This window comes from Pristis pectinata, chromosome 16 (assembly GCF_009764475.1).
Source record: "Pristis pectinata isolate sPriPec2 chromosome 16, sPriPec2.1.pri, whole genome shotgun sequence".
In the NCBI taxonomy this organism is placed as follows: Eukaryota; Metazoa; Chordata; class Chondrichthyes; order Rhinopristiformes; family Pristidae; genus Pristis; species Pristis pectinata.
In genome coordinates, this window is record NC_067420.1 from 39,280,214 (window position 1) to 39,300,129 (window position 19,916).

General features: G+C 39.9%; 1 protein-coding gene across 1 annotated transcript in view; it reads right to left on the bottom strand.

Annotated features, from left to right (window-relative positions):
• The window catches only part of LOC127578704 (E3 ubiquitin-protein ligase Itchy-like), a 91,746-nt gene that overhangs the window by 63,887 nt on the left and 7,943 nt on the right, over positions 1–19,916 (bottom strand).

Below are 19,916 nucleotides of genomic sequence, written 5' to 3' on the forward strand. Positions count from 1 at the left end.
CCAGTTTTATAGGTTCTGAGGTGATCAAAATGTCTCATGCAGGATCCGAAGACTCTGCTCCAAGTGAAGCGGGTGATCCTGGAAGAGGCAGATGGATGGGTTGTTTTGAGATATGGGATGTTCCTTCTACTGTTTGTATATGGCTTCTGCATGCTCCCGTTGTGGAGACTCAAAGTGCTTGGTACTTTTCCTGTTGCTCGTTCTCCATTTTGAACTGTCACAGGCCATGGATTTCCTCAACAGCAGGGATGTTACAAATTTTTTTCCAAAGATTTTGAAAACATCCTTTAAGTATTTTCTCTGCCCTCCTGGAAATCTTTTACCCTGGCAAAGATCAGAATGGCGTGTCCATTTGGCGAGTCTGATGCCAGCCATGCAAATGAAGGGGCCTGCCCACCAGAGCTGGTTGATCATGATCAGTGCTTGATGCTGGGAACATTGGCTTGAGAGAAGACATTGACACTGGTTTGCCGATACTGTCAAGGGCTTTGGAAGATTTTGTGGAAATGGCATTGATGGTGTGCATCCAGTTCGCTCAGGTGCCTACTATAGGTTGTCCATCTTTCCAAGGTGCACAGAGAGTCATAAAGCACAGAAACAGGCCTTTCCGTCCATGCTAACCAAGGTGCCCATCCAAGCTAGTCCCGTTTACCAGCGTTTGGCCCAAAGGTGGGTAGTGCTACCCAATAGACCATGAGAGTGCTGGGTTTGAGATCTTGATGTTTGAACACTTTTACAGTCACTAGAAAGCCAGCACACTGAGGTGGTAATGAATTATATTAATGACACCTGCCTTTGCTGAAATATGACTCCAAAGATTTGGAAAGTGATCCTCATTTTCCAGGGTCTGGATTGCCAGCATGCTTGTATTGTGCAGTGAGGCAGGTTGGTAGAAGACCTTTGCCATCTGGATGCTTAATGCAAGGTCCATCTTCACTTATAGTCTTGAAAAAGTCAATGACAACTTAGATCTCAGCCTGTCTTCTACAGTATATACTACACATCTCTGACAGACGTCAAGGTGATCTGTGTTCTGCAAAGGAGATGATGAAGGCTGACAGTTTCTCATTCGTCCTGTAGATTAACTCCACTCCAGCATGAACCTTGTTGGGGTGCAATTCAATACTATGACAGGCAAGATTGAGAAGAGGATTGACCAATGGATACAACCTCCACTGATTCTGGTGTGCAGTGGGACTGCCTCTGTGGTGGGTATGTTCGGCTCATGGCATGCATGAGCAACTGATAGATCATGCTAACAAATTTCAGACAGCAACCTGGTTTGACCAGAATGCTCCATAATCCCAAAGCAAACGCAGCTCACAACCAAATCCATTTCATTTCCTGCACTTCTGCCCTCAGTCCCTCTTCTCTCACCCAGGACAAGGCTAGAGATCACCTTGCCCTCACCTTTCACTCCACATTCAGATCATCTTCCATAATTTCTACCTGAATCTCTGATTCTCCCATGAATCTCTTTAATGAGACATCACCTCCAGACACATCATCCTCTCCCCTTTCACATTCTGAAGGGACGGTTCTCCCTGGTCCATCCTTCCAGTTTCATCTACATTCACTCTGCTTCTCACAGCCTTTTCCCATGCAACTGCAAGGTGATAGCTGCCTTATTACCTTTTCCATCATTCAGGGACACAAACATGCCTTCCAGATGAAGCAACAATTCAATTAGTCTTCTTCCAATTTAGTGTAGTACATTTCGTGTTCATGATATGGGGTCCTCTCTATTGGAGAAATCAAATGCAGACTGAATGACTAGTTTGCACAACACTTCATTCAGTCCACGAAGGTAAACCGGAGCTTCCAGCTGCTTGGCACTTTGAGCCCATCCCGTTGAAGCATCCAAGTTGCCAGGCTATGATTGAAGTACGACATTCAGATCTGTTGGCAGTGCGAGCCCTGATGTTCCTGGTTCTGAACTTCATTTTAAGAAGTGGACAATGCATGTACATGATTCCTCTAAATATGGGCTGGCTGTTGCACACCAGCTATCTCAACCTTGAAAGGGCAATATCTTGGTCCAATGGCAAGGAGGTCCTGGATGATTGGAGGCCAGGCTCAGCATTTAGTGCTGAGTCACAGAGCAAAGTACATAAAATACTGACATTACAGGAGGCATGAGATTGATAAGTCATATCTAAATTTCATAACTGTAGTCAATTGTTCCTGATATTAACTTTAGAAATGAAGAGCATCACATCAACAATTACCACTCACTGGTAATCTCATCAACCTTGTGATGGTGACAGCAGAAAAGATCTACCACCAACCTTGGTTAAGTGCAGTACATACAACAGAAAAATATAAATTAGCTCTAGAAACGTATACAGGTAGATAAACAATTATATTGGAATCTGTCAAGGATAGGATTATCATACTTCGCGCATTACACTTGCTCCTAAATAATCGTTCTCATCTTTGATGGATCTCAGAACAATTTGACCCATTAACACCACCCAGTTCAAATTCCTCCATGAACAATTATACCATCCAACATTCAATCATTCAAATGTTTGAAATAATTTACAATCCACAATCAATATCACAATCTTTCCTACACTAATAGAAAACAACTCTCAAAAGAGTCAAAGTGCCAGCTGGATCATTCTATTTTATATATATCAAAATAGTTTTATTTTCCCTTCCTTCCTGCTCCCAACAACTGACTCTTGTTAAGTTGCAGGTTCTAGTTATTATGCTCTCCAGCAATCAACTATAATGTCCTTAGTCTATGCATGAACGTAAACATCCATACTGGCAAACTACGTAAAACTACGTACATGTGGAGAAATTATAATTAAGTTCAATGCTCATATGCATTTCCAGAGATTTGTACTGGAGAGCAATTGTGTGGAAGAATAAACCATACTTGTATTAACACCTTTAACACTGCAAAGCTTCCCAAGTCAATTAAAAGGAGTATTACAAAAACCTGAGACGAGAATAAATTCTAAAGTGGGAAATTTTCAGGAAAGACAAAGATGGAAAGAGAAGTAGAGAGCCAGAGTGAGCGAAGGACTCCCAGGGCTAAGGATCTCAAGAGCTGAATGCACAGCCACCAGTAAAGAAACGATCAAGCAGTCAGAATTAGAAGAACTCAGCTATCTCAGACGGTAGGAGAGCTAGAAATTATTATCACAGCTAACTACAAGTGCCAACAATAAGGTTTAATGGTCAATTTTTTTTATACTGACTACCCATGACATACATGGCATTTAGGGCAGCAACAAACCCCTTCCAACCCTGTTCATTCCAAGCAAGTTGTTTAACTCAGTTGCTGAGTATATCAGCACAGTGATTGATTAATTTTTGGATATTAAAGGAATTAAGAGAAATGGAGTTACTACATAAAAGTAGTGCTGAGATTAAACATCAGAAAACATTGAATGGTGGAGGTGCAGCACAAGCCTGAATGACCTACTCCTGCTTCAATTTGTGTTCTTAATTTTGAAGAATACACATTTATATGCACTGTAAACTGTTATGGAGATCCTACCCCCTAATCCAATTTCACAGCACATAACATTAACTCTTTCTCTTCACTTATTTTGGACATATTTGAAAGTGAGAATATTGAGGCTTCCCTTTCTAATGGGAACCACTTCACTTCTCACTTTTGACAATGGTGAGGAAAGATGAGACTAATACAGTTATACAGCACAGAAACAGGCCATTTGACCCAATTAGTCAAGCAAGGTGTCTAACCGAGCTAGTCCCATTTGCTTGTGTTTGGCCCATATCCCTCTAAACCTTTTCTAATCATGTGCCTGTCCAAATGTCTTTTAAACATAGCAATTGTATCCACCTCTATGGCTTCCTCTGGCAGCTTGTTCCACATACCTGCCACACTGTGTGAAGAAGTTGCCCCTCTGGTCCCTTTTAAATCTTTCCCCCTCTCACTTTAAAACTATGCCCTCTAGTTTTAGACTCCTCTTCCCTGGAGAAACAAAACTGTGACCATCCACCATATCTACATGCCTCATGGTTTTATATATCTCTACAAGGTCATCCCTCAGTCTCCTATGCTCCAGGAAAAACGTCCCAGCTTATCTTTATATTCAAGCTCTCCAATCCTGGTAACATCCTTCTGAATCTTTTCTGCACCCTTTCCAGCTTAATGAAGTCCTTCAGCTGGGCAACCAGAATGAAGCAAAATACTCCAAGTGTGGTCTCATCAACAACTTGTACAGTTGCAACATGATGTCCCAACTCCTGTACTCAATGCCCTGACCAATGAAGGCAAGAGTGACAAGCGCCTTCTGAACCACCCCATCTACCTGTGTCTCCACTTTCAGGGAATTGTGTGCCTGTACTCCAAGGTCTCTGTTCTACAACACTCTCCAGGGCCATACCATTTACTGTGCAAGTCCTGCCCTGGTTTAACTAACCAAAATACAACACCTCACACTTGTCAGAGTTAAATTCCAGCTGCCATTCCTTGGCCCACTCCCCCAGTTTGTCTAGATACTGTTGTAATCTTAGGTAACTTCCTTCCCTGTGCACACCACCACCAATTTTGGTGTCATTCACAAACTTGCTAACCACGTTAACAACATTGTCTTCCAAATCATTAATATAGATGACAAACAACAGTGGAGACACAAGAGACTGCAGATGCTGGAATCTGGAGCAACAAACAATCTGCCGGAGGAACTCAACAGGTCAGGCAGCATCTGTGGTAGGAAAGGAAACTAACAACAATACACCCAGCACCAATCCCTGTGGCATACCACCGGTCACAGGCCTCCAATCTGAATGAAAACCGTCCACTACCACTCTCTGCCTCCTTCCACCAAGCCAATTTTACATCCAATTGGCTAGCTCAGCCTGGATCCCATGGGATCTAACCTTCCAGACTAGCTTATCATTCGGGACTTTGTCAAATGCATTGCTAAAGTCCATGTAGAAAATATCTAGCACCTTGCACTAGTCAACCCTCTTTATCACCTCTTCAAATTATGGTGCATATATGGAACGAGCTGCCAGAGGAAGCGGTTGAGGTAAGTACAAAAGTTTGAATAAAGCTAAGTATACCTTTCACAGGTTGTCAGTCACATGTCTAAGTGTTAATTCTGCACGGCAAAATACAGCGCACATCTGAAGATGAAATACAGAAGACAGCTTGCAATTTTAATTCAAAACCCCAGCTTTTGGGAGATGTGCATCAAACTTGAAAGATCAATATTCAGACCTTCCAAACGTATCACTAACTTTATATCATAATGGCCCTCCTTTTTTAAACACTGAAACTAGTGCATAAATATAGCTCTAGATGGTAATTTATGAATGACTGATTCTGCTTTAAAGCACTGACCTATTTGCTACTGTACATAAAAAAAGATACAGGAATGCAGGAATATGGAACTTTGGATTCATCATGACAACTTACAAGACCTACACAACAAAAATTTTCACTGGCTTCTGAAAAGACATTAAAAAAAGTTGCATTGGTTCCAACTGTTAATCAGTTAGGAGTTATTGTTCCCATAAAAATCCACAATTTATAAAATAAAAATTTGTTTCCTTGGGAGCAAAAGCACAGTCACTGATTGCTTTTGATTCAATCACTGACCCATTCCATCAATCAAATACACAGCCCCACTGACCCATTACCATATGCAATTTACCTTGATCAAAATGATCAATTTGGAAAGTTAGACAATTTCCCCAAAGTCTAAAGTACCAGTTGAAGATTAGCCCATTATGTTGCACTGAAGGTTCGCCATACCAAGAATGTGCTTTCCATTAGAAACAAGTAGAATGGAGTCCATTAACTGAAATAAATGATCTAGCCAGTCCAAAGCAATCATTTCCTTGGAGCCTCAGTAAATATCAGGGCTTAGAATAAGAACAGAGTTTTATTTAATTTGTGTTTACTGGAAAAATGCCAAGTAGTATTTTTGTAATATGTGGATGTGTACTGGACATCCATGAAGGTGTGTGGTTTAGGTCCTTCATTACTAAACATTCACTAATTTTTCCAAAGGCATTTGAATGTAACTAATTAGCATCCTTTAAATCACCCATGTAGCAATTCTAAATTATTAAAACTATTAATAAAATTATCACAGTTACAATATAATTATGCAGAATCTAATAAATTGTTCCCAGGTTCTTGCTTTCATCAAAAGAACATTAGAAAATAGATGCAGGCCCCTCAAGACTGCCCCGCCACACAATATCATGGCTCTTCTGCCACGGCCTCATCTCTTCTGTGCCAGTTCCCCATTGCCCTCAATTCCCTGATCTTTTAAAAATTTGTCTAATTCCTCTTTAAATACCCCAATGATCACCTCAACAAACCTCCGGAACAGAGATTCACCAAACTCTATCAGAAGTTCAAACACACAGTTTTAAATGACTGCTCCCTAACTCCAATAGTCCACTATCCGACTATTTGGAAATCCCAATGGGTCAACATCGAGCTCACCATCCGAAATCTTGATGGTTCGCCATCTGGATCTGGTGAAGGAATTATTAGGCAGATAGACAGGTGCAAACTGATGCTTTTTAAAAAGGCACCATTGATTACCTATGATTCCCCAGACAGGTTTGCCATGCTCCCTGTCCACTTGTCAGTGCCCTGCTTCCCACTCTCTTTAAACACACCTAGCCCTGTCAGATGTGCTTCCTTGAAATTTATTTGGTTCTGTTTCCCATGCTCCCTCCGAGGCCTTGTTTCTTGCACGTCCTTTAAACTTAGGATTGACAGTAAAATTTATCATTCTACTGTGTAGCATTGAAAGAAAAAGTGAATTAAATATGCGATGGAGCTTTTATATGACATCCAATACACCGGCAAATCTGCTCACCTAGCACCAAAATCATGAGCCGAATCAAAAGCGTTTTACTATATGACCCTCATTTGAGATTCATCCACTAGTAAAACATCTCACTATCTACCTTGTCATTCCCCCCCCCTTAGGATTTTATACGTTTCAATAAGATAACCTCTCAGTTTTCTAAACTCAAATAGAGATCCAAATTTTTTGAGCCACTCATGATAAGAAAACCCTCTCACCCTAGTGAATTTCTTTTCGACTGCCTCCAATGTCCGCATATCATCTTGTGTAAGGAGACCAAAACTGTGCACTACTCCAGGTGTGGCCTCACCAGTACAATTGTAATAATAGTTCCCTATTTCTGAACTCCAACACCTTTGCAATAAATGTCAATAAGCCATTCGCCTTCTTAACTACTTGCTGCACCTGTCTGCTAACCTTCTGCGATTTGTACACGAGAACACCTGGATCCCTCTGCATTTCACCCATCTGCAATCTTTCTCCACTTCAGTAACAGTCAGCTTCGAGACTCCTCTGATCAAAGCAGATGACTTCACACTTTCCCACATTTGCACCACGCACTCAACTTATCTATATCCTGTTGCTGAATCCAAATATCCTCATTGCAACGTGCCCTCTCACCTACTTTTACGTCATCAGCATACTTGAATACTTTACACTTTGCCCCCTTCTCCAGATAATTTACGTAGACAGTAAATCATTGAAAACAAAGAACTAAACCTTGGGGCACTCCACTAGTTATAACCTTCCAGCCTGAAAAAGAATCCATTCTATTTGAACTTTAGTGCTGAAAATTACTAGTGCAGTAACACAACCACTGCACTCTATATTGTATTCTATGTAATTAATCATCTTGAATTGCAAATGGCTGACTTTATTGAGGTAATAATTTTGCTCACAAGATAAGTGATCAGTTTTTTTTATTTCTAGAAAGAATGTGCAATTATATTACATTTTCCATGTCCTCAGTTCATTCCAAAGTGCTTCATGACCAGCAAATTATTTTGAGTCACTGCCACTGGAAAATTGTAGTCCCATTGAAAACCAAATGAGAAATCAGCTATTTATCTATTTTGGTTAAGGGACAAATGATGGTCAGAACACTGGGAAGACTCCATTGCACATTTCTTTTTTGAATAGAGATGTTTTACCTCCACAAGAACAGTTAAATTTCTTCACCTGAAAGATGGTACTTCATGCTAAACTAAAATGTGCATTCAAGTCCCTGGGAAGCCAGCAAAAACAACATTTTGGGAATATACAACACCAGAAGAGCTCCAGATTTCTTCATATAAAGCTATTAGATTTGAAAATCGCACCTCGAGAAAGAGTTGAGATGGTTCACAGTTCACACTACAGTTGTCAAGCTCTATAGTTGACTAAATGCATAGGAAAATGGTCTGGTGTAGCACACTTTCAAAGGTTTCTTTATTTCAATAAAAACTTGGCTGCTTGAAAATCCTATGCCGTGGCAGGTCAGCGTGCAATGAAATGTCAATAATGGCTTCACCATTCCATCCCTCTCCTCTCCCCAAGGTTACGGTACAGTTCCACAGGGACTGGTAACCCCCGACTACCTACCTAAAGTGGAAACAGATGAATATGGTCAAGCAGTATCTGAAATTTATTAAATTATTTGGGCCATAACAACTAAATTTGCCCTCACATCAATTATATCTACAGACTTCCTATACAATTTACAGTAACATTAATCAACTTTGCCGTTGCTGATAATCTTGAAGTTGAAATATTTGTTTTATTTGAAGGTTCTCCATCACTGCTCTAGGCAGCCTTTTTCTTCTAGGGCAGAGGCAAGGGTGGGAATCTTGGTATTCGTTTCTTCCCTTGACTTCCTTATTTCAAATGGTAAAACAATCCAAGGATGAGAGAGTAGGTGATGAAGCATATTTTATATTTCCTTACCTCACGAGAGGTAGCCACTCAGCCCCTGGCGTCTATGCCTGCTCCAACAGCAATTCCATCATTGCCATTCCCCCAATTAGGTCCCAGTAAACTATTCTCTCTCACACACCCATTTGCTCCTGCCACTCACCTGAATTAGGGGTAATTCAGAGTGACCAATTAACCTACCAACCAGCACACCTTTGGGATATGGCAGGAAACGCATGCAGTTACAAGAAGAACATGCAACTGCACAGAGACAGCGCTGAAGGTCAGGATCAAATTTGGGTCACTGAAGCCATAAGACAGCATCTCTACCTGCTGTGCCACTGTACTGCCCTGAAAGAACTCTTAATTCCCAAAGTGAAGTTCAAGACATTGTAGAGTACACATAGAAGAAGGGGCTTCTAGAGCCAGCAGTCATAATTGCAAAATAAGTCAGTTATTTAGGAAGAAATTTCTTCACCCAGTGAATCTTTAGAATTCTCTATACAGGGCTATGGAGGCTCAGTCACTCAATATATTCAAGGCAGGGGATCAAGAGATACAGGATTAGTGCAGGAATGTGCTGCTGGGGTAAAAGGTAAACCATGATTTTCCATTATTGCATGGTGGGCAGGTATGAGGGGCTGAAGTAGCCTCGTCCTGCTTCTATTTATTATGTTCTTAAGAGACAATTATTTACAAAGACCAATGGCACGAAGAAGGAAAAATCTGCTTATCTTGTTTGCCATTTGAAAGATCTTTCTGTGCACTCACTTAATGCCTTATTTGATCACATGAATAGCAACTTATACTGCTAAGAATTTCAATGGGTGTGTGGTGCTCCAGAACCCCAGAAAAATTAGTGTCACTATATACTTTCAAATTCTCTTTCAAGATGAATCTTCCGTTTTACAAATTAGCAGCAATCTAAATATAGACAAATTGCAAGGACCCTTTCTGTCCAACATAATTTGAGTCAAATTAGAAAATGTATTTTTATACTAAATATATTACAGTAATTCCAGTCTTGCCCAGACATGGTTGCTTATTTAAGCTCACATGCAAAATAGTTTTTCACAAAAGACTATGACAATTCCAATCTTGCCATTGCCTTGACAACTGGTAAATTCATTAGCCCTTGATCTAACTAGTTCATCACTGTAGTCATGTATCATTGATCATTCTGAGGAAACTGGATTGCAATTACTGCAGTTGTCCATATCAAGCCTAAACTCCTTTTAGATGAGAAGAATGCATAGTAAATGTGTTTACTGCAGGTATGCTGCTAGGCTGTGTCGAAGCACAGAATTGTTATCACACAGAAAGCCACTTAGCCCATTGAATCCATGCCAGCTCCCTGTAGAGGAATTCATTTGGTCCCATTTACCCATCTTTCCGTGCAACCTTGGATATTACTTTCCCTCAAGTACTTAACAAATTCTCTTTTGTAAGCATAATGAACCCTGCTTCCAGCCCACCCTTACAAGCAGCAAGTTCCTGATCGTTAACAAAATTTTATAAAACACCTAACACCTTTTGACCTTCACTTTAAATGCCCCACACCACCACTAGGTCCCCCAACCCTTGAACCAATTAACTAATGAGAACAGCCTCTACTTATCCTACTAACACCAGAGCCGTTTCACCTGAGCAACAAGTTTTCCAAATGACATTCCTCAGAAATCTGATTAACCGAAATGTCTGATCAAATTACAGTGGAAAAAAAATCTATTGCATTGATGTTAAATTTAACTATTAGGTTACCATCACACCAATCCAGAGAAAGTACAGTAAAATGAGTATTCCTTTTTCTTAAATTACTTTGGAAGAATACTGCACAACAGAGTCAAAATGTGAATGAAATTCCCAACCCTGATCAGTACAGCAGCATTCATCTTCCTCCAAGGTGATGTGATAGGACAGCAGGACATACGCCCCAAACTCCGCTTCCACCATTCACCAAGTTCCCAATCTTGATTCTGACATCAGAGCAGAATTAAAATCAGGCATAATTCTTTTGAAACAAAGAGAAACACTGCAGAGCAAGCTATGTTGTGCTGGTCTCTTCCACCTAGCAACATTAAGCAAAGAGATACTGCCGCTGAACCAATAACATTCTCTCAGTTTGTGAATGATGCACTTGAATGAACTGCAAGGATCCCTATAAACAGCATAATGCATCAGTTCTGGAGAAGAAGAAAGTTACACACAGGCAACTGTTGGCAGTAATTTGCAAACGACTGGGTCTTTAGAACCAGAATGCAATGACAAATTTGCATTCACAAACTGTCACAAAGCTATTAAAACGAGTCACTGTGACCAGTTGAGCACCTTCACAAACTTGGTCTCAATGACATTAACCTCAATCTCCAACCCAAGACCCTTGGCTTCAACTGCACCTACTTCCCTCAAGGCAGAAAGGTTTTCAGGAGAAGCAATTAATATTAGTTTAGACTTGCATTGCATCTTAGATTAGTTTTTGATATAGTATTGACTACTAGCTACGACATCTCCATTTTTTTTCAGTTAACTGCTTAACAAATGACATTGAGAACTTGACACTTCTAAATGCACCACTTGAGCAGGTCATCCATTTTGGATCGCTGTTCTCTGACTCCAAAAACATACTTGCAGAGTCATCAGCCAAGCTCCCCCTCAGGCTTTCCTCTCTGAAGTTTTATCCTCATTATAGATAATAATTTTGACAGACTTGCCCAAATCTGCAATTAGTTTATTTTCTTCCCAAACCACTCACTCCCCATAATTTTACCAAAATCTTCCACCAATTTCACCAACTCTATGCACCACTCCCTAGTCCCATGACAGCTACAAATTATCCTTAACCTCTTGCACCATATTGCTGTCAAAACTCTCTTTCACCTTAAAAACTCACTTGCTCTCTTTTCCTGTGACACTGTCACTCTACTGTCTCTTAAGACAGTGCACACAAATCAGAGGATTCTGCACTCACCCATGTACAGGTCTCTTCAATTCATGTAATATTGAGACTGCCCTTGTCAAGATCAGCTATGATTCCTTTTATGACTGCAATGACAGCTGTCCCCTTGTGAACTCTCTCCCCTTTGACTGCCTTCACTCAGTTATTCATTTTAGTCCTAACATCTTCACAAATATTTCCTCCTCCAGCATTATTCTCACAGCCTGTGAAAACTCATCATCTCATTCTTTGAGTTGCTCATCCTACACCTGTTACCTGCTAGCAATACAATCTTGAGGTAGAATTTGCATGTTCTCCCTACGACCTCATGGGTTTTCTCCAAATGCTCCGGTTTCCTCCCATATCCCACCGACATCTGGGTTGGTAGGTTACTTAGCCACTATAAATTGCCTCTTGTGTGTAGGAGAGTGGTAGAATCTGGGTGGCTGGTAACAGCTGATGGGAATGTAAATGGGATTAATGTAAGTGGCTGGTTGATAGTCAGCGTGGGCTTGATGGGCTGAAGGGCCCTTTTCCTTGCTGTGTGACTGGGTTGGCAATCGTAACTGATTTTAATCCATGACAATTCTACAGCTGTTGCTTTCTTTTCTGATTGTCTGATATTAAGAGATGGATTTACAAAATGTATTTTCTGCACCACAGAACAATCCTCTTTGCTTTAGAATAGCATCTGCAAGTCTATGCGTATCTGCTCAGTTGAACCAGATTTTGCTGACAAAAAAAATCGCAAACCAGGCCCTCACTAGTCAAGACCAAACTTAAATCCTTGTATCAACATTGCAAACAACTGTTAAACCAAGACCCTGGTACAGATGTTTTATTCCATAAACAACTTACTTCCTTCTTGTTTTTGCTCTCCAGTGTGTCAATTTTAAGGGCATTACATGAAACTCTGTCCACAATCTGAGGCACACCATTCAAGAGCACATTCTTTTCCCTTAACTCCAGAGGAACAACTTTCAGCAATGACATTTTCGCTCTTGTAACTTCTCCAGAACTAGATCTACTTTCTTCCTTTAATTACCACTCCCTCTACCTTCATATAATTCTCGTTTGTCTTCTGTTCGCAGTTCTCCACTCTCCCTTGTAATGTGCTGACATTATTTTTCATATTACATAAATGCAAATTAAAGTAGAAGAGTTCCAGAACAAATTTTATTCATTCAATTCTGCAACAGTTTTCCAATACTTTAAAGCCATCAGCATAAATTCATCAAATATATAACAACTGCCTCTGCAACCATGATCAAAATATTTTTTTTGGCATAAGTGAAGAACTGGATGAGAATTTTAACAATAGGCCATATGATCTGGCCTAAATTAAACAAACACACCAGTTTTTATTTCCTGCAATGGCCACACTACAAGTAATTAAGCTTCATCTTGAATGTTAAGTGGAAGCTTACAATGTTCAGTGGTCAACATATTTTTCCCTTGCAACTCACATTCTTAACAGGCAATTCAAACTGAGCAAAACTGTCTCTCTTAATCCATTTTTAAATGTACAATGGCACCTTACGATTCTCTCAGTGTTATTTATAGAAATAAAAATAAAATGGAATTGTGCTCCAAGATTGTACTGGGACAGGAAGGGAATACTGGGAAAAAGAAAATTCTTGAAAGAACATGATTTTATAAATCAAATGGCAATTTAAAAACTTCTGCATTATATAATGTCCTTCACAGGAACTGCCAAGGAGCTCTGCAGCTAATGAAATACTTTTCTTTGTCTATTCACCGTTCCAAAGTAGCCAATATCGATTTGTATGCAGAAAAGTCCTTCAGTCAAAAATACTTTAATAACCAGACAATCTGTTTATTGATGTTAGTTGAGGTACAGTCAAGGCATTTAACTAATTACTCGTGGGTTCCAAGTAACTCGCTTCCCACTCCCACCAGCCCACACAAGGTCTCTCTCCTTTTGTTCACCTTTTCCTCCTTGTTACCTAGACTCATCACCCTACCCATCTGGTTCCATCTACCCATCATCCCTCCCTTAACTGCTTCCAGCTATCACCTACAGCCTGTCTTATCCCTTCCTCTCACTTCCATATAATGGCCATCTTCCTTCTACACTCCTAGTTCTGATGCAGGGTCTCGACTCAAAACGTGGACCATCCCTTTGCATCCACATATGCTGCTTGACCTGCTGAGTTCTTCCAGCAATTTATTTTTTGCTCCAAAAATTTAGCTTTCCAAAAGTAATGGCATCAAAACAGACTTGACGGGTATGTTTCATCCAGCAATCTTTAGAAGACACTCAACATCTACTTATTTTGATTGTTTGTTGGTCTTTTCGATGACAGGACTTTGCTGCATACAAATAGTCCCGAAAGTATTCAGGTACACCTGGGCTATGTAGACTTGCAGTTAGAATCAATTTTACCAGGAATGTTTATTCTATTTATTGTGTTCCATAAATACTTCTCTGGCAACTGAACATAAATTACATCCCTACATATGCTATAATCCAACTTCACTCTAATTACTCACCTCAATGAGATCTTTGAAATCACAGGGCAAGGAGTGATTTTGCCAAGTTCACCATCTAAAGTACATTAAAATTGTTTCCTATTTGCATTGCACACATCTGAATGCAGCTCATCTCTACAAAGAAACTTTGCCTTTGTATGCGAGCTTCAGTGCCTATACAAGCATTCAGTGGAGAGGTTCTGAGGCTCTGCTGAACGTTGCCTACTTGGTGACTATAAAACAGACAGAAGTCGCACTTAATTGTTTGACTACTCTCTGGAACGAGCTACTCTTGTATAATCTGCAATCTCTCAGCAACAAAGATCGAGATCATGTAGACTATACAGTAGAGATAATTTACATGGAAAATTGCATAAATATTTAATAAAGCAGGAAATGGGTGGACTTGGCATTAAACAGAAACACAGACACAGGTGGCGCAATGATATATCGAAGGAGAAAATAAGAGCACAGAACTACAACAGCCAATAGAAAACAGTTGATGCCAAAAATAAAATTAGTTTGGAGGTACACTCTGGAGCAATTCAAAACTTAAAATCCACAATCAACTTTCTAAATAATTTAGATGAACTTAAAAAGAAGTCAAAAGTGCACGATTTCACAGTGGTCATGATATTCCACTTTAGGCTTTGTTACATACTGCAGCTGAATGATGTGCTCCTAAACTAAGCATTTATTTCCAATCTGTATATATTAAATGTTTGAAGAGAAGAAGTTAAATGCAGCACTGAAAGTGGTTGCAACTTTGGGATAACAGTTGACTCTTGGTTTGCCAACACTAATCTCATTTCCTACAGAAAGGGCAGAAGTTGCAAACTAAAGAAACAAAAGGTCATCTGAAAATGTGAAATAATTAATCTAAATATTAATTATTTCACATATTCAGGTACGAGTGTGAGAGAGACCACTGATGTGGGTGTGAGGAAGGAATGTAGGAGAGTGAAGAAAATCATTTTTCCTCATATTAAACCAATCCAAAAGTTAGAGAGTTATAGTCAGAATCAGAGTGGTACAGCACAGAAACAGACCCTTCGGGCCACCACATCCACGATGACCTTTTTTGTTCATCTACACTAATCCAATTGGTCCACATTAGGTCTGTTTCCTTCTATGCCTTGCCCATTTAAGTACTCATCTAGATGTCTCTTGAACATAGCAATTGCATCTGGCTCCACCAACTCCTCTGGCAGTGAGTTACAGATATCAACTGCTCTGGGTAAAATACTTCCCCCTCAGATCCCCTTTAAAACTCCTGCTCACCTTAAACCAATGCCCTCGTTTTGACACCCCTACCATGGGATAAAGATTCTATCTACCCTGTCTATGCCTGTCATATACCTCTATCAGGTCATTCCTCAGGCTCCTCTACTTCAGGGAAAACAAACCCAGCCATCAAATCTCTCCCACAACTAAAGTCCTCCAATCCAGGAAACATCCTGGCAAATCTCCTCTACGCTCTCTCCAACATAACTACATCTTTCCTACCATGCAGTGACCACAACTGCACACAATAGTTCCAAGGACAGTCAAACCAGCATTTTACAAAGTTACGACATAACGTCCTATCTTTTATTTTCTCCGCTCCAACCTATGAAGGCAAGCATGCCATATGCCTTCCTCACCACCATGTGTTGCCACTTTGTGGGAACTATGAACTCAAACCACAAGATACCCCTGTTCATCAACATTCCTCAGCACCTTACCATTTACCGTCTATGTCCTACCCCTATTTGACTTTCCAAAATGAATCACCTTGCACTTGTTGGGATTAAGTTCCATCTGCTAATGCTCCACCCAACTTTTCATCTGATCAAGATCCTGCTGTAGCCTTAGACAACTTTTGTCCTATTAATAACACCAATTTTCCTGTCATCTGCAAACCTACTAATCATACCTCCTACATTCACATCCAAGTCGTTAATATATATCACAAGCAACTAGGGTCTCAGCACCGATCCCTGCAGAACTCCATTGGTCACAGACTTCTAATCAGAAAGGCATTCTTTCACCACTATCCTTTGCCTCCTATCACTAAGCTAATTTTGGATCCAATAAGCCAGATCGCCTTGTATCCCCCATGCCTTAACCTTCCGAACCAGCCTATTATATAGGACCTCAAGGATATTACTGACTTTACAATTAAATGCTATACTTAAACATCTAAAGGCTATATTTAGAAACATGCAATGAAAGATAAAATTGTATTGCATTTTTAACACTGCCATGTCTTCAGGTTGACCCAAGGACCTACAAAACTGAAGAATGTTTACAGTTCTTCTGTAATCAAAAATGACACATGAATTCTCACACAGTGAAACCACACAAACAGCAAAATGAATGATCACATTTTGGTTGAGAAATAAATGCTGACCCTGACACAAACTATTATGTCTGCACATTCCATATAATTCTACTTAATTCAGCAGTCTTCAAAACTGCCACGATAAATAGCAAGAGGAAACACCCGCTGTCACTTAAGGTCACGGCTCATCTTTTACCTCAACACCACTTTCTTGTGTTAACCCCATATCCCTCGATTCCCTTAACATTCAAAGATCTATCAATCACTGCCTTGAATGTAGTCATCCATTGAGTTCCAACAGCTACAGATTGACTACACTTTCCAAGTCAGTCCTGAGGAGCACCCCCATACTACTTATTCTGATACTGTCACACCTGGTTCTAGGCAGCTAAAACAGGGGAAAATGTCATTCCTGCATCTATCCTGTCAAGCCAATAAGAACTTTGGGCATTTCAATGAGATCAATTCTCAGTATAGGCCTAGCCTACTTAAACTCATCTCAGAGGAGAATTCCCCCTGCCCCAGGTATCAAGCTGGTGAAATTTTGCTGCACTCCCTCCAATGGAAATGTATCCTTCCATATGTAGGGAGATCAAACCTATAGACAATATTCCAGATGAGGTTTCACCAAGGCCATACATCATCCAGGTAAGATGCCTCACTTTTATACTCAAATCCTCTTGTAATATAGACCGATGTCCATGTTTCTCTTAACTTTCTTGCTGCACTTGTTAACGTTAAATAATTCTTCCAAAAGAACACTGTGGGTCCACTGAACACCACACCACCAGGCTCAAGAACAGCTACTTCCCTTCGACCATTCGGTTCTTGAACCAACCTGTACAACCCTAATCACTACCTCAGTATAGCAACTCTATGACCACTTTGTACTACAATGGACTTCGTTTTTGTTTTGTGTTCTTTCTTGTCTAATTTATGTTTTTCTTGTGAATGTTCTGCATCTGATGCTATGTGCTTGTGATGCTGCTGCAACTGTTTTTCATTGCACCATGATAATAAACTCAACTTTGACTTTAACCAACACTTTTTAATCTATCATACAAAAAAACCGCTTTACTTTTTTTCCCTCAAAGTGTACGATTTCACATTTTTCCACATTGTATTCCACCTGCCGTGTCTTCACCCACACACTCAGCATGTCTACATCCCCCTTACCTTCTCTGCATCATCAACTCAATGCCACCTAGCTTTCTGTCATCAACAAACTTGGATGGACTACACTATCAGCGATATAGATTGAGAACAGCTGGGGCTCCAACATTAATCTGTGGCATCCCAGTTAACACAATCTCTCCACACAAAAATGACCCAGTTATTCCTATTCTGTTTTCAGTTTGTTCTCCAATTCATGATCTATGTGAATTTATTACCCCTAATTTCATGTACTCTAAATTTACTTAATAACCTCTTGTGTAGCATCTTATCAAAGGTCTTTTGGAAGGCCAAAAACTCCACATCCACAAGACCCTATAGCCACTTTAAAGCAGCGAATTACTGAAGTTTTCACAATATCAAGAGGACACGATAGAATAGAGAGAAACATCTGCTTGTCCAGAGATTAGTACTCTCCAACTTGGGGGCATGTTATAAAAAATAAGAGCCAGGCACTTCTGGAGCACAGTTAAGAAACAAATGTACATGCATTACATAAATTTAGAATCTGCTTCTGCAAACAGCAATTCATGCTCAGTCATTTGTGTTTTTATTAATCTTAGATTTGTTAACCACATGGTGCAACAGCTGATGAATGGAGCCAAAGCATAGATCAGCCATGATCTCATTAAATAGGTAATAGACCAAAGACTACTCCCACATTAACAGTACAGGTCCTCCCCAGGTTAAAACAGGAATCTGTTCCTGTGAACTGTTTGTTACTCAAAGAGTTCACAAGTCAGAAATGTGGCCACAAATTGAGTTCCCGCATGGCAGAAGATCCCTGAAGCACACGGCAAATCTAATCTGCTGTCTCCCAAATGCTCATTTGTACGTACGGGCTGTACATAAGTTGGGCATTCGTAAGCTGGGGAGGACCTGTATAAGATGGTTTGCGTAGTGTTATATCTCCAACAACGCAGAGCTCCTTCTATCGCACTCTTAGAATCTGTAAAGTTCTCCAAGTATCAATCCTTACAGAATTTTAAAATTAACCACTTTTTAAGTTGATGAACATTGCCTCATTTTTATGACTTTTTTATTGCAAAGATAAATTCTTGATAAACAAGGGGCTGAAAGGCTATCAGCAGTAGATAGCAAGGCAGAATTGCGGTTACAATCAGATGAGCCACAATCTTATAAATGGTGAAGCAGGCTTTAGGGGCCAATTAGTATTTTTTATATGTAAAAACAGAAAATAGTGGAAATAATCAGCAGGTCAGGCAGAATCTGGAGAGAGTGACAAAGTTAATGTTTCAGATCAATGACCTTCCATCAGGGTTCTGGACCAGCTCCCAACACATAAAAGGAGAAAGCTAGAAGCAAGTGGTGGAGCTTGAAATCTGAATTTGAAGCTAACATTGTTAAATTTTTTTAACTGTTAGTGATTGGTATTCAATGATAAACTGCATAAAAAGTTAAGCAAAAATGAAGTAATGCACAAATTGCATGTTCCAAACTGCAGGTGTTTGCAAATGGTTCCTTAAGCCCAAGGTGACAATGAATCATTAATAAAAACAACTTTAATGTTTACTTTGATCAGCCTTTTTACTTAAGACAACCAATCCTGGTTGCCAATGATCCAACAAGCATGTTCTCTAGTAAAGTGATTTCCAAATCTGGGGAGACCTATAGAGACTTTTTAAAGATTCTGCAAAATGATGTCCTATCCCATAGTAACCCAATCCAGTCAAATACTATTCCACCCTGTGGTACAGTGCACTTCCAGCTCAAACTGCTTGCTGCTCCATAATTTGCCCTACGCCTGAACTCCATAGACGGAAGAAAGCATGAGTATAAGCAGCAGTCGGAATGAACAAAATGAGTCAAAGAAAATAAAAATAGTCTCTGTGCTCTGTTGCAAGGACAAGTGCCTGATTAAGTACATAACTTTCCACCAATTTTCTCATTCCTGCAGTTTAATTTGCACTTGTACTGGAATCAAAGCCACAGAGAAGAGAGGAAACTATAGTACTGGTTGGTTCACCAAGGCTAGTCTCAGGCCAGATGTGTCACTCGGTGAAACTGGGAGAAAATCTGGTAAGGCTGAAAAAAACTCGACTGACAGTGGATATGGCAAGTACTTCATCAGAGCACCCATTTGATAAAAAAGCTGCATGACAGGCAAGCACACCCATTTTACTGACTGGAAGCATTACAATTAATACAACATGGAAGGAAATCAAAAACAAAATATAGATACAAATCTGAAACAAAAACAGAAAATGCTGTAAATAATCAAGCCAGACTCCTAATGATAGGTCATTGACCCAAAATATTA